General features: G+C 37.0%; 1 protein-coding gene across 5 annotated transcripts in view; it reads right to left on the bottom strand.

Annotated features, from left to right (window-relative positions):
- The window catches only part of GRM1 (glutamate metabotropic receptor 1), a 438,262-nt gene that overhangs the window by 223,489 nt on the left and 198,237 nt on the right, over window positions 1-16,536 (bottom strand). The gene's annotated exons all lie outside the window — the stretch shown is intronic.

Raw genomic sequence — 16,536 nt, 5'->3', positions numbered from 1 at the left:
GAGATTTTTGATAACCGATTCAATTTCTTCGCTGGTTATGGGTCTGTTCAAGCTTTCTATTTCCTCCTGATTGAGTTTTGGAAGAGTGTGGGTGTTCAGGAATTTGTCCATTTCTTCCAGGTTGTCCAATTTGTTGGCATATAATTTTTCATAGTATTCCCTGATAATTGTTTGTATCTCTGAGGGATTGGTTGTAATAATTCCATTTTCATTCATGATTTTATCTATTTGGGTCATCTCCCTTTTCTTTTTGAGAAGCCTGGCTAGAGGTTTGTCAATTTTGTTTATTTTTTCAAAAAACCAACTCTTGGTTTCGTTGATCTGCTCTACAGTTTTTTTAGATTCTATATTGTTTATTTCTGCTCTGATCTTTATTATTTCTCTTCTTCTGCTGGGTTTAGGCTGCCTTTGCTGTTCTGTCTTAAGCAGGTTCTATGTCCAGCGTGGGACCCATATGGGGCTTGGTCTCACAACTATGATACCATGACCTGAGCCAAAATCAAGAGTTGGATCCTTAACTCGCTGAGCCACCCAGGCACTCATTCAAATCATGTTTTAAATTACACTATATTATTGGTCTGATATTTGATCAGATTCAGAATCTATGAATATTGGAGAGATTGTAACTAGACTGGGAGTTCCTCCAATCATCATGGATCAGTTAGTCCTTCTACACTTCCTCATTCAGAAGTCTATCTCAGGGACAATCCTTAGACCCATTGTGACAGTGGAGTCAGAAAACAGAGTCTTCCCAAGATATACATAGTGGAAGAACTTCCATTCAACCAGTCTTTGGAATTGTGTTAAGTGCTATTGTTCTTGCCATTGCTGTCTGCTTTTCTGTAGGGTATGGCATTATGTAGGTTTTGATAATTTCACAAGTATTATTATTCTTCCTATGATATAGTTTTATGAACCAAGAATAGAAATTGTCATTCATACCAGTATCACTGAATAACGCCACTGCCAAAGTTTCTTTCCTATCTGTGTGCAAGGAGTGTTACTTAGCACAAATTGATAGAATGAAATGCTTATCAAAGGTAATTATACTGTAACTGTGCAATTCTCCTTGATATAAAATAAAAGAACCACTGAGGGCTTCTCACTCATGGTATGTAGAAAACTAAGGGTTTTTTTTTTTTAATTAAAAAATATTTTCTTTTTTACTACCAAACACTTTTATCTAGTAATTCAAAGATTTCCCTATGTTGGAAAGATAGCCATTTCTTTTAACAAGGCAATGACAAAAAGCATATATATACAGTCTCAATTTATAATCAATGAAAAAAATAGTTTTCTTGAATAATTATTTTCTGCACTTTTTAACAAACCAAAATAGATTTTCAGGAGGATTAATCTTTACAATTTGATTTCATAGAACTCTTTCCTTCTACCTGGAATTTAACTTGATAGTCAATTTACTATTCTTTGGGAGGGGCATTTTATTTTTAAATTTAAAGTAAATTTATGTATTAATTAGACTTAACATTACTGTTGGCCTTTATTCCTATAATGAATAACTCCAAATAACTGGACCCATTTCCTGGAGCTATTTGTGGGTGACGTTTAGTGACTGTCTTCTTAGTAGAAAATCTCCACCAGGTAGAAAAGTTGTAATGGATGTGAATAGTACAGGAATAAGAATATGAAATACAACTTCGGCCACTCTTTGTGGCTCTTTAGAGAGTCTTACTGATATCGAGTTCCATAGTTCACAGTGTTAGCCAGACCAATAGTGTACATTTTGTTGACCTTTTATCCTTCTCCATCTCACTCTCTTGGCCTCTTCACCCCACATCGTGAATTATCTCCCATATAAACTCCCAACAACCAAATCCTTGTCTTAGAGTCTGCTTTTAGGGTATTCCAAACTAAGATACCTCCCTAAAGTAAGGAAAGGCAATTGTCATGGACCTGTCTAATACTATGAAATTGCTTGAATTTTTTTGCATATATTTTTTCTACATGTTTATAAAGGAAAAGACAAATATTAAAAAGATTTCTGTATATGATAGAGTGATGATTCTCATTTAATATTCTATTATAGAAACAAAATTAATATAATGTTAAGATAAAAATAAATCTTTTTTCTTTTAAAGGTTTCTGGTGGATTATTTGTAAGTGGCCTCAGAGTATGATTCTTTAGATAAACAAGTTTCCTATTTACTCAGGATTAACTTCATCTTTTGATGGTGCAATCCCGAGGGAAGAGTAATTGCAGTAATAGATTCTGTGCCAGATCCTGGAGAGTGAGTGGAAAAGAATCAACCAAGGGCTATGTCTAGAGATCAATCACAATGTTAGAATAATAGGCAACCTTACTGCAACTCTGTAATCATTACTACAGAAGAAGAAACACCATGAGCAGTAATTGGTCAAACCAATAACCCTCAGATCAATTGTAGAGCAAATAAAGGATCAGAACACAAATACAGTGGCCATTTTAATTAAGAAAGCCCAAGTGCTCTTGGTGGTAGTAATGAATATCCAATTACACTCCCAATAGCTGGATTGCTAGCAATACACAGATAATGTTCTGAATAGGCATAGTACAGATGTTTTCATTTGCAAGAAGTGGAAAATCTATTAGATCTGTCCTAAAGAACAAAGAAAATTTATTGTTCAGATAACTGGAGAGTCCAAAAGAAGGTCACGCTTTGGCTAGTTTAGTTACAGTGACTCAAAGATGACATGACCAGATTTCATCTGGTTTCGGTTTCCCACGGCATCATTATCAGTTTAAGCTAGTCTTTCTGGAAATTTAATATTACCTACCAATAGCTGTTAGGAATATATTTTCTTCAGTTCTTACCCATTTAGGGAAACTATCTGAATTTTTCTCTGGAAATAAAGAGGAAATGCTTTTCCCAGAAGTCACCAACAAATTTTTCATTTTGCCAAATTGTTTCACATCCCTATCTCTGAGCCAATCATGAAGCTAGAAAATGACTTTACTGATTGTCTTAAATGAATCAGGTCTCACCCTTGGTGTTCAAGATGGAACATTCCACCCAAATCATATCCTCCGAACGATATTTAGAATACAATTACCACCGAAGGTGTTTGAAAGCAAACAAAGGTGTGTCTTAGGTTACAAGATGCAAGGAGATATCTGGCTGAGTCATTTTAAGCAAAGGAAGAATATTTACCTGGACGTTCAGATTTACCACTACTCATACACACTAATATATTGCATGGCTAAAAAATAATCAGGGTGCCTGGATGGCTCAGTTGGTTAAGCATTTAGCTCAAGTCATGATCTCATGGGTTCATGAGCCCAAGCTCCAGATAGGTCTCTGAGCTGACACTGTGAAGGCTGCTTGGGATTCTCTCTCTCTTCCTCTCTTTCTGCCCCTCTCCGGCTTGGTCTCTCAGTCTCTCAAAATAAATAAACTTTAAAAAATTGTTCATAAAAATAATCTTTTATTCATTTGTTTTGGTAAGTATAGTTAACTTTAATTACATATAATTCCTAATATTCACATGAACAGCCAAATACTCAAATAATACCATCATTTAAGAATGTATTGAGGAGGCACCTAGGTGGCTCAGTCAGTTGGGTGTCTGACTTTGGCTCAGGTCATGATCTCATGGTCTGTGGGTTGAAGCCTGTCTGTGCTGACAGCTCAGATCCCGGAGCCTGTTTCAGATTCTGTCTCCCTCTTTTTCTGTCCCTCCCCCTCTCACACTCTGTCTTTCTCTCTCTCTTTCAAAAATAATAAACATTGAAAAAAATTAAGAATGAATTGACTACACATCTATAAACTTTTATACTCACACAAAATTTCATTTCATGTTTTGCTATTAAGTTTGCATGTTAACTTACTATTAGTGTATCATTTAAGTTTTTTTCAAATAAGAAGAGTATTAATGGCTACTAGACCTGGCTGTTAAAATGGGAAAGGTTTTATTTCTCATTGAGGCCCCAAGAAAATAGATGCCAAATGCTCCAAGACACCAAAGTGATGTATGAACTATGTAGGAGGACTTTTAAAAGAATTGTTTCTTAATTAAAACCAATTTTGTTATCCTTACCCTTATGTCAGATTGGAAAACTGGCATGGTTGAAGGTGAATTGGCCAGAGACATCAGAAGGAGGACTTCCCTGGAGATTACTGTACTGTGAGCACCTCACCACCTTACTGATCTCTATCTTAAACTAGTGAGAGAGCTTCAAGGAAACTACAGGAAAGTTTCACATATATCCCCGGATCTTGTTAGATACCATGTCTGAGCTATTTAATAGGTAAAAGGCTGGAGCAGCCTGTGAAGGAGTTAAAACAAGAAAGTGGTACTCCCACTCATGATGAGTCAAAGACTCCTTGATTTCTGTGGACCAGATATTAGTTATGCAGAAGAGAAAATAGGCTAGATTTTCCTTAGGTCTTTCCAGAAGCACTACCTAGAGGGTTAAGAAGATCCTAGAAGGGAGGGGCGCCTGGGTGGCATAGTCGGTTAAGCGCCGACTTCAGCCAGGTCAAGCGCCGACTTCAGCCAGGTCACGATCTCGCAGTCCGTGAGTTCGAGCCCCGCGTCAGGCTCTGGGCTGATGGCTCAGAGCCTGGAGCCTGTTTCCGATTCTGTGTCTCCCTCTCTCTCTGCCCCTCCCCCATTCATGCTCTGTCTCTCTCTGTCCCAAAAATAAATAAACGTTGAAAAAAAAATTTTTTTAAAAATAAAGAAGATCCTAGAAGGGAGAGATTGGGAGCAATGTCTCCAGATGCCCAGGATGATGAAGGAAACAAGCAACCAGTTTCCTTCCAATACAGAAGATGTATTTCCTGTGATGGAGCCCATGACAGTGTTCCAGAAATAAATACCAGCTTTGACCCCTGCCTGGTATTGTTCCAGAGTATTGATACTAACTCACCAGTATCAGTCAAATAAGACTGTTCTCATTCTGTTCTATTGTCTTTTCTCACCCTCTGCCTCCTGTCCTAAGCAGCAGTTGTTGGTGGAGGAGATATTGCTGGCAGAGGAAAAACCTGTCTAAACCCTCATCCAGTCATACTACAGATTCCTACCTTTGTTAGGCTTTTTGTAAGGGAAGGCAGAAGTTTTTAGCTTAATCAAAATCCAAAGTTGTTTATTATTGCCCTGGACTGGACATAATAATTACTGCACAGAGACTCTTTTGTAATGAGAAGTGAATGTGGGATTTTCTATTTTCTAAGTTATGAAACCTACCCTGAATGTCATGTAAGGGCAGAAGACAAATTAGCACCCTTACTGCAAGATTAAAGGGAGAATTGTAGGGAAAAATAAAGTTCCCTTATGATGGCACCCTCTGAGATTTGCTCTTTGAACATAATGGCTATAAGCCTTTTCTGTCATTAGGAAGAGAAGCATAGGACTTATTTAGAAAGTTGTACTTAGCTCTTTTAAACAACAGTAAGATAATTTTGTCACTAAAATATGTTTTCAGCAGCCATTTGCTGCATTGTATTTTAACAAATAATAAATTTCACCATTTCAGCCAACCACCACCCCTACCTCTACTCTGATATTTCATTATTGACCAATCGTATTTAGTGAATATCTTTTAACTTCTTTGAGTAAAGCATTGGGAAAGTGTTATCTGTAACTAATAATTAGATGATTCAATATATATTTGTATTAACAATTTGTAATAGAATGGTTGAATTTTAGCTTTTGTGGGGTGATGACATCACATCTAGGCCAACGAGGTTTCTATAGTAACACAGCTGGATTTCTGGCAGGCAGGCCCAAACTATTCATAAGTTATGAAGATATTAGGATTTTTTTCATCCTTGAAAATGGATCTGTCATAATGCTAGGAACCTACACTATATGCCTTGGCCCAAAGAATGTAGCTAAAACTGAATCAGAACAAGAAACTATGATCTTCATCATATTTAAAATGCTAAAAACTCACTTTTCTGTAGTTTAACATGAATCATAATGGACATCAATGGATAGATAGATAGATAGATAGATAGATAACCAGAATGTGCATGCCATATACAAAGATTGTATATGTAAACCTAGAATCATAGTACATGGCATTGTGATTTCTTTTTTTTTTTATTTTCTTATGTTTATTTTACTTTTGAGAGAGAGAGAGAGAGAGAGAGCGAGCACACGAGTGGGGGAGGGGGAGAGAGATAGGGAGACACAGAATCTGAACCAGGATCCAGGATCTGAGCTGTCAGTACAGAGTCCAACGTGGGGCTCAAACTCACAAACCATGAGATCATGACCTGAGCAGAAGTCAGATGCTTAACCAACTGAGCCACTCAGGTGCCCCTCATTGTGATTTCTTTTTATGTAGTACTAAAACATACGGCAGAAAGAGGGTATTCCACTGGTGCTAAAGAGGGTGGTCCCAAGACAATGCTTTATCTTTCCACTGCAAGAATTATGTTTGTGCAAGTATATTTTAATGATATTCCTGGCAAAAATAAAATTTTTCAAGTCTGCTGTATAGATGATTTTTTACTGTTCTCTTCAGTAAAAAACAGTTCCCTGCAATTGGTAGGAATGAAATTCTTTGTTCTTGGTTTCTCCAACATATGACCTGAGGCTAAAAGAACCAAGTTACAGCCTTCAACTGAAGTCTCTAAACCACTTACCTGTGGTTGGTCACAGGTTTAACTTACCTCTTCCCAATGCCAAGGATAATGTGCAGGAGCATCATTATGTCCTCCTGGCAGAGTGCTTTACAAGGAGGGAGGGGCTCTGTGGGGTCAAGGACAGAAACTATGGCCTTTGTTATGAAAATTGGAAGTGTTTCCTGACGCTGATTCTCTTTTCTCTTAGAAGTTACTTAGGCAAGGCTAGTGGAAGAGCAGAAGTAGTATAGGAGCCTATTGCTTAAGAATGTTTGTTTCTGGAGAATTGAATAGTACCAGTGAACTGTAGCTGCTACAGCTGGTTCAACCCTAATGAGACAATAGACAGATACAAAGCATTCCTGGGGTTCCTACACTGTTTAACCCTGCCCCTCAGAAAAGCCCAGCAAGCCTCTAAGTAGAAATAAAGAGCTTCTTCTGGTTTTTCCTATGTCCTCATCTTTTTCTGGATTCTAATACATGTAGCTCCCCCACCTGAAGTTTTCTTCACCAGCCTCAATACCCCCAGCCACTCTACTGTTTAGCTAACTCATTTTTCAGGTCTTGGTTAATGTTAATCTTTAAAGGAATTTATCCAGACTCTCCAGTCATGCCATTCCAGTTTATAAACCCTCTTGTTTTCTGTGATGGGGTAAACTTTATGTGTCAACCTGAATAAGCTATGAAGTGCCCAGATATTTGATGAAACATTATTTCTCTATGTCTGTGAAAATGTTTCTGAATGAGATGAACATTTAAAATGGTAAACTGAGTAAAGCAGATTGACCTCCCCAGTGTGGATAGGTTTAATCCAATTCACCAAAGTCCTAAATATATTTAAAAGGTTGAGTAGAAAGAATTGTCTCTACTTGTCTGTCTTCGAGATAAGATATTGGCCTTCCCTTGCCTTTGGACTTGGAGTCAGATTGGAACTTAAACCATCAGCTCTCCTGGTTCTCCAGCTTGCTAACTGTAGATCTTGGGATACAGCCTCCATAACTGCATGAACCAATTCCTCATAATAAAGAGAGAAAGAGAGAGAGGAGGAGAGAGGAATATAGACAGATATAGATATTGATAGATATAGACCATGTAGATAAAGATATAGACATAAATATAGAGATAGATAAATAGATAGATAGATAAAATGTGAAGCAAATAGCATCTATTGCCTATTATCAGGAGTAGAAGATCGAACACTTATGCCCACTGCATCTTGGTACCTGAGTCACCAAGGAAAACAAAACACAGTCAAGCACTTCATGGAATAATGCTTTACTCTCATAGGGAGAGACAGAGCAAGATCAGCTTAAGTAATGGGCATTAGTTCCCCATGGCCAGTGGGTCCCTCCTGGCAGTACCCCCTTTGTACTGCAGCAGAAAGACCCTGTTTCCTCACCACAGAGGACAGATATAGTGGTGGGCTTGGCCAAGTGCCATATAACACATGCTTAAGCAGAACAAAGAAGTACATACTGAGTCTGAAACAGGAAAAGATAAGTGATAGGTCCAGCACTGGTTGTTGAGGACTCGTTATCTTTTTGAGAAGGAAGTGTTCCAGGCCCAAGGCTCATTCTCTAGTGGCTGAGAGAGTGTTGAGACTGCATGCATGAGACTGCCTATTGGTTATTGGTTTTGTTTCCCTGCAAAACCCAGGGAATACATGTCTTACATATAATGTGTAAATATACACATTACTTTTTAAAAGCTTGTAAATGTATTTTTCTATATTTAATGACTTTCTACTATTAGCTTGTAATGACACTACAAGACTTGATTTTTTAAAATTTAATTCCCTTTACACATCTTAGAATGTGTAAATAGAAATATATATTGCCTTCAAAGCTGTCAGCTTAAGAGACTTCACAATTGTACATAATGCGTAAAGTATCTTTGCACTTTACCATCAGAATCAGAGTCAGAAGTAGAATTTAACCTCATGTTCTTTAATCTGTAAATATCCTTGTGTACTGCCTGATGTTACTCCCTCGTTTACACACCTGTTTTGTTCTGTAGATAGGGGGTCAGTACACAGGAGTCTATGGGCCAAATCCAGCCCAGAGACAGTGCCTCTATGGCTTACATGCTAAGAATCATTTTTAAATGGTAGAACAAAATAAAGAAAAAAATTGCCATACATGAAAATTATACGAAATCAACTTTAAATGTCCTTAAATAGAATGGCATCGGAACACGATAACACTTATTTGTCCACATATTGTCTATGACCGTGTTTACACTACAACAGAGTTGAGTAGTTGTAACAAAGATATCCATATAATCCACAAAGTCCAAAATATTTAATATCTGGTGCTTTACAGAAGATGCTTGCTGACTTTACCCCCTGCTTTGAGTGGCTTTGGACTGTTTTCACAAATACATTCTTTCTCAAGTAGAAATCAAGTGGAACCTGTTAAAATGACATCAGCAACTCCCCCTTGCTTTTACAATACAATTCAGACTCCTACCTGGTTTCAGTGGCTTTTGTGAGGAGGTGGAGCCCCTTCCTACCTCTCTAAGGTCACCCCTCTCCTTTCCTTCCCCTGCTCCTCTTGCCTCCTACCCCATGTACATGCTATTCCTTTTGCCTATGACATTCTGCACCTCATCCCAGCTCTGACTTGCCTGGCCATGTCTCTCATACTTCAGCTAACATCTTATGTGTCATTTTATCCAGGTATCTTCTCCAATACTGCAAGTCTAGGCTAAATGTCCCTCCCTTAAACATGTCCTTCCCCTTTCCCAGAACTTTACAAAGACAGAGGTAGTATCTGCCTTATTCACCACTGTTCCCAGAATCTGCCATGTGGGAGCAACTCTATATATCAGAGAGAAAGAAAAAAGAAAAGAAGGATGTTGAGAGGAAGGAAAAAAGGAAAAAAATTATTTGTTTTAATGAAAATACTAAAAAAAATATTCAGTAGTTTCCGAATTGCTTCTAAAATAGTATAATGTATAGACTATAAATTGAAAAAAAAAACAGAAAAAACCCATAAAGCTAAACTTATAGACAAAATATTGGGGCATATGTGCAGAGCAAGTAACACATGAACACAGGTATAGACTTTCAAGACTAAAGTTTTAGTGAAAAAAAAGATTAAAAATAGCATACTCTGGTGATCTTTCTTTTAGCACATTAAAATTCAGCAATGTGAAAAAAACTTATTAAAAATAAATTGATTTTTAGCATTGGACCTAGTATATACATTCCATTACTTATATATCTCATTTCAGGTAGGAAACACAAAATCAATTTGAATGACTTAATGATATAACTACCTATATCTATGGTGCTTTCCCTTCCTAATATGGCTATTTGAATTTTATTAGTTTCCTATCTCAGGATGATATTTAAATGTAACCAAACGTAAACGCAGTATCCATTATACATGGATATATGTAAGACACTTAAATACGGAGATATATGTATCTCCTATGTGATTCTTTCCTACATTCTTAAAATCCTCCCTGTTCATAATACTCCCCCATACACTCCTGCACATGTGTGCAGATGCAAGTACACACAAGCACAAACATACACAAAACAACAACAAATTTCAAAAAGAATTTACTCAAGTTTTAGCAAGGGATATGGAGAGGATTTGCAAATTTTTGGTTTTATTATTCCCCCCCAAAAAAATCCTACCCTCCTATTAATTTGAATTCCTCTCCTCTTTAGATCATTGTTCATAATTTAGTTTTTGTAAGAAATATATTTATCCACTATGTACATACATAAAATTGAGCATTTTACGAAACAATACTTAATCTTTACTATATGTTGTGCACTGATATGTTCTATTTTATTCTCTTCTGTTTATTTTTTTTTTTATGGCTGGCAACCATCCATTTATGGAGTCTATGCCCAGTAATGGTACGTGACCTGTAGTTTGAAAACCACTGTTTCGGGTTGCCTTACAAACTGACCATTCCATCTCCTACTTCATTCATTCTTTATTTTTCAGCATTGCTCTCTTCTTTGCATTAAACCTGTGTGTAAGTTTCACCTGAGACTCCAAAGTCTTGTCCTACCCACTGCTGGCTTTATCAAACCCTCTTCTCAACAAGGCTGGTCTCTTCCTATAAAGACTTTCTCCCACCAGCTGCTGTGAAGATTACATATTCTTTTTATCTTCACACACTTAAAATATTCCCATGGGCAGAAACTTTAGTTAATAAAATGCTCTCTACTTAAAAAAAAATTACTTCAAACTCATCCACCCAGATTCTGATTTGAATGCTACTTCTTAAGGCAGATGTATTTGATCATATCATTTCAAACTCTAAATGAGAAATGAGTGCAAAGAAAATTTAAAGCTTTTAAAAATAACCAAGGCTTGAGCAATCAAAAAAATTAGAGAAAAAAAAAGAAGTCTCAAAATCATTTCTAAAACATAATGTAATTTGGCTCTTGAAAGATGGAGAAATCAGACAAACCGTGGGTAGGTGGCTCCAAATCTTTCCACCAAAGAAATAAGAGAACAGATTTACTGTGATTGCAGCCATGATGTTGTCCTTATAATATTATTTCTAGAAAAATATAAGTTACAAACCATACTTGTGATTGGAAGCATGTCTCCTTTTCTGTTTCACTTGTATTTAAATAATGGATTTACCTGGTGAGTTTCCAGAAGCAGACACACAATATCTTAGCAAAAGGCAGGATGTTACATCTGGAATCAGAGATGCAAAGATGCTATTTTATGGCTGGTATACTTTACTACTTGTTTAATTAAAGCAGGATCTAGATCCTTTCAGGTTTATTCTTCTGATTTATTTATGTTTAATTCAGCAAGGAACTGATTTATTTATGTCTGTTCTTCTGATACTAACTGACTTTGTCAGAATCTTGCAAGCACATCACTGATTTATACATCATTTATGATTTCTCAGTTTCCTTAGTATAGTTAAAATTGCATTCGTGAATCAATGGCAGGGCACTTGCTTCAGAGAACATCTTTATTCCAAGTATTTTCAAAGTATTATTTTGCATTTGCAAATGACTTTGTGCCTCAAAATATTTTCACCCATACAAAAAAGAGTTTGTGTCCAGAATTACCTAGGAAGTCCATCCAGGGCACTGGAAGGGATAGGGAAGAAATGAACTAGATCTTATTCTCAAGCTTTTACTATGTAATCAAGACTAAAAATTGTGGCATCAACTCCAATCACTTGGGCCAGAAAAAAGTTTTCTTGACCCAAGTCTATGACCACTGTGTCTATTCAGCATGTCACCACCACAGTGAGAAATGGTTTAGTTTTGGCGGGCAAAGGCTCAGGTTGTGAAGTCATCCTCCCTCCACACCCTGGCTGGGACCTTCACAAATTACTAAACTTTCTAAGCCTGGTAGTTTTTCTACCTCTAAGATGGAGATGATAATGGTGCCTACCCATGGGGTTATCATGATGATAAATAAGATCTGTATCACAAAGAAATAAGATATAAAATACTTGGCAAAATATATATGATGAAAGAATTTTGTCACATTGCAGTATTACAGGACAGCTCATCTATTACAATACAGTTTCTCTGCCTGACAAAATCTATTCTTCCTTGAAGATTCAGCTTTAAAGTTGCCTTCTCTGGGAAGGCTTCACAATGAAAATATCCCTCTATATATCCAATGCTCCCCAAATATATTTTACATGCATCTATTAGTACTTTCATTTTGTGTTATAATTACTGGGAATCTGTCTGTCTCTTCATGTAGATTGTAGGCTTCTTAAAAATAGATGCCATGATATAGTTAGTGTTACACTTCCATGCTCTACTACAGCCCTTGGCACACAGCAGGTACTTAGACTCCTCCCCTGACTGAATAAATGAATGACTGTTGTTGCATGAGCTGTCCCTTACTCTAAATGTTATGAGAACACAATAAATATTAGTGACTTTTCATGACAGGCCATGTTGTTATTTAGTTGCTCAGATGAGTGTCTTAAAATATTAGTAACTGGGAGCTCTATTGCACCTGTACTAATGCTTATGAATCATGATTTTATCTGTAAGCAAAACAATGTGATCGGTTGAAAAGGATGCATTAAATCTTGTTTATGAAGCACTGTGTCACAATACCAACATGTTTCTGAAGTCTGAAAATTGGATGATCTGAGTCTTACTGGTATTGTGACAAAAATGAAACGCAGGCATTAACTAATCATCAGATGGATAAAAATGAAGAACTCGTAATCGTTCATTTTTAGTTGGAAGGAGTATGAAGTTAACTCTAATACCGAAAGAAGCCGTCCTATCACATTAGCCCTTAAATCAGGGAATATCCAACTCATTTTAAATTCAAATATTTGTCAAAGAAGAATCATCCCGATGTATCAAAGTCTTTAAGACAACGATTCTGAACAGAATGCTCCAAAGAAATTTTGAGTAATAAAGTCAACGTACCAACTGAAACTACTGCTTTCTGGGTGAAAAATTCGGCAACGAACAAGCTACCATGTAATAGCCACACTGCAGAGATTTTCAACAAGAACATTTGCAACAGTTAACTTATTCTAGTAGGTATCCTGTTGTCAGTGAATGAGAGGTTTTCCCTACTTTGCTTTCTCCTCTCTTACTTTTCTGCCCCATGGTTTATTTGTACACTTTAAATATAAGAACCTATATCACTACGTATTTACATGTACTTGCACTTCCACGAGACTCCTTAGTCTTACTCATTTTTTTTTATAAGCAGTGCCTAGCACAGTACCTACTATATAATAACAGCTCCTCAATAAATTACCATTATCTGCATATTTTAGGTTGCCAACACAAATCTTCTCTAGCTTTACAATGCTATAGGATCTGGGAAAATACCTTAGGAACCAAATCTGAATGGACTACATGTCTGGGTACCATGTTGCTCAGAAAACTGGAGGCCAACATACGTTGGTCTAAGCAACTACGTGCTTAGTTGGGGAAGGTTTCTTTTTTTTTTTTAATTTTTTTTTTCAACGTTTATTTATTTTTGGGACAGAGAGAGACAGAGCATGAACGGGGGTGGGTCAGAGAGAGAGGGAGACACAGAATCGGAAACAGGCTCCAGGCTCTGAGCCATCAGCCCAGAGCCTGACGCGGGGCTCGAACTCTCGGACCGGGAGATCGTGACCTGGCTGAAGTCGGACGCTTAACCGACTGCACCACCCAGGCGCCCCGGGGAAGGTTTCTTAATTCCATTGCTAATGGAATGTTCCGTAACAATTTCTTGAGTTCTAACTGGACTTAAGTGTGTGAAGCAACTCGTGAGAGCACGGTCACTCTGCTATGAATGCTTTGTGGCATAAAGGAACAGTTTTCTTCCATGTGAAATGCTATACCTTCAAGCCATACTTCCCATTAGTCCTAGTTTCTTTTACACTGTTAAATCGTACAGCTGGCTCTAATAAACTTCCCTAAGAGAGCTAGTCAGCTGAAGAATATCTTTTCACTGGAGGCCAGGGAAGAGTGAACTTTAGATCAAGCTGTTGACATGGCAACAAAAGCTTTCACACCATTCAAAAGAAAATGACAATGTAGACCAGATGATTTTAAGTGGTATTTTTGAGACAGAAATGTTTAATACTTTCCTCAAAGTAGCAGCCTACTATGTTTTTCTGCCACTAAATTATCCACTCCAGGTTCATAAACAACTAGGTATAAGTTTATTAAAAATTAAATGTAAAAAGAAAGAAAATTAAATCTTAATGGTGGTAGGTATATTCCTGATTTTCAGTCTCTAGAATTAGTTGTTTACTTAAAAAAAGGAAAGCAATTTTAAGCCACAATAGTAGTACATTTTTCATATGGACAAATCTAATACATAATGGAGTAAGATTTACACAATAACTTAGAATAAGTTATTAGAATAACTTTTTCATAACATATAGTCTCACTAGGACACGTAAGCTTATTGTTTTAAACTGGGAGGGTACATATTTTAAGAATATCAGTAATACTGGCTGTCATTTATTTAATAAAGGCCATTGCTTACAGGAAAAGCATCCTAATAAGACCTCAGAGTAAGGGCACAAAATTTGGATAACTCTACATACAACATCATTTACATATATTTGTTGCTTATTTGAAAAATAAATTTAGTGAGGAGAAGGCAGTTGTAAATTTGTATAATATGCAGTATGAAGGGAAAAAAGAATAGAAAAAGGGGGATAAAAATAGTTGAAAAAAAAAGATGGGGGCCAAAAAGAGAAGATATAAGAAGAGAAATCCTGACATCAACAGAAAAAAAATAAATATTTGCTTCATTGCCCTAGAACTAGCTGTCATTAAAGGAAGAGAACAAATTAGAAGGCTCTGAGATCCCTTTATGCTCTTAAAAACTAAATTGAAATTATAAATAGTCATGATCTCATTTAGGTTGGCCCTCTGGAAAAACAGACAACGAGATAAAGGCAGAAATGGTGGTTTGAGTGAACATTACAGAAAACAAGAACAATTCAGGAATAACAAAGCTTCAGCAGCTCTGTCAAATAGGGGCACCATCATAAAAGGGGACAAATTCACTCTAAGGTGTAACTCTGAATTAGCACAGGCAGAATATCCTTTCCAGAGTAAGACAGATCACAAGCTGCCACCATGATGTGCCCCCAGCCTCAGTGCCTGTCTTCTACGATCTCACCCAATGCTGTCCCTATTTGTCATGAATGCCATGTTCTTAGTTGCCTCTCTCCTCCTCTTCTCTCAGACTAGAAATTTTCCCCTGAACCCTGCTCATTTCTCTCCCCGGGGAAGTCCTACCTATTCTTCAAAAACAAGATCGAATTCCACTCTTTCTGAACACTTCTATATATTCCAAAATACTTATTTCCTTTATTCTTCTAAAGCACTTTGGACATGACTCCATTAAATTATTCATATACTGCATCACAATTATTTTTTTTACTAGCCTTCCTTCACCCCACTATTTAATGGAGAGTTCTCTGTGGGCAGTGACCACATCTTCATCTCTGAACTCAATACACGGCTGTTAACAAAAGAAAGGATTGAACAAAGTTTGACTGTATCAAATTCCAGCAATACCAAACTATGCAGTCTTTGGTGAATGCCTAGAAATAACACCATCGATGTAATGTCAGTGTGCAGCCTGTACATCTGGATGTGGACCAAGGTCCAGCCAGAGTCCCCTGCCCGCCTGTATACATCAGCCACAACCTGAGCAGTGTCCGAAACAGACTCTATTATCACCTCAACACCAACGTCCTCCTACTTCTACTCCTCGAATCTCTACCTCAGGGAATGGTACCACCATCCACTATTTGATATTCTTAATCCCTTCCTCTTCTTCAGTCCCCACATCCAGTTAGTGACCCAGTCCTGTAGGATCATTATCTTCAAACCCACCACTTCCCTCCAAGATCATTTCTACTACCCTGGCGTAGACACTCATCATAACCTCCCTGAATCATTGCAATTATTGCCACTCGATCTTACTTTTTATAGTTATTTTTAAATGCATATTTTACGATTTATATCTCCATATTGCCACCTTCTCAAGCAGGTCTTTCCTGACAACCTTACCTAAAATAGGCACCTCCCATCATTCTCAATCACAGCAATTCTTTGGTTTCTTTCGTGGCACTTAGAATAGTATGTAATTATTTTATTTATAAATGTATTGTTTGTTATCTCTTTCCCTTCTCTGTCAGACCCATGATGGCTTAGATCATATCAATCTTATTTAGCACTATGTCCTTTGCATATAGCAAGGATATTATACTAGAAGTTAATAAATATTCATTTAACTAATTATTTAATTAATCACTATCTACTATAGTCTAAGCAATGAGCTATTCAGTTGGATGTTGAACACACTGTCCAAATAGACAGTGTCCAAAATAGAAACAAACATCCCTACTCTCACTGAATTTACAGAGTCCCCTTCTCTAATCCATTGTCCATATTACATCTAGAGAGACTTTTTCCAAAATACTCCTTCCTATATTACTTCTAACTCTCTGATGGCTTTTGACT

The sequence above is a fragment of the Prionailurus bengalensis genome, chromosome B2 (assembly GCF_016509475.1).
Source record: "Prionailurus bengalensis isolate Pbe53 chromosome B2, Fcat_Pben_1.1_paternal_pri, whole genome shotgun sequence".
NCBI lineage: Eukaryota > Metazoa > Chordata > Mammalia > Carnivora > Felidae > Prionailurus > Prionailurus bengalensis.
This window is presented reverse-complemented; position numbering and strand designations above follow the sequence as displayed.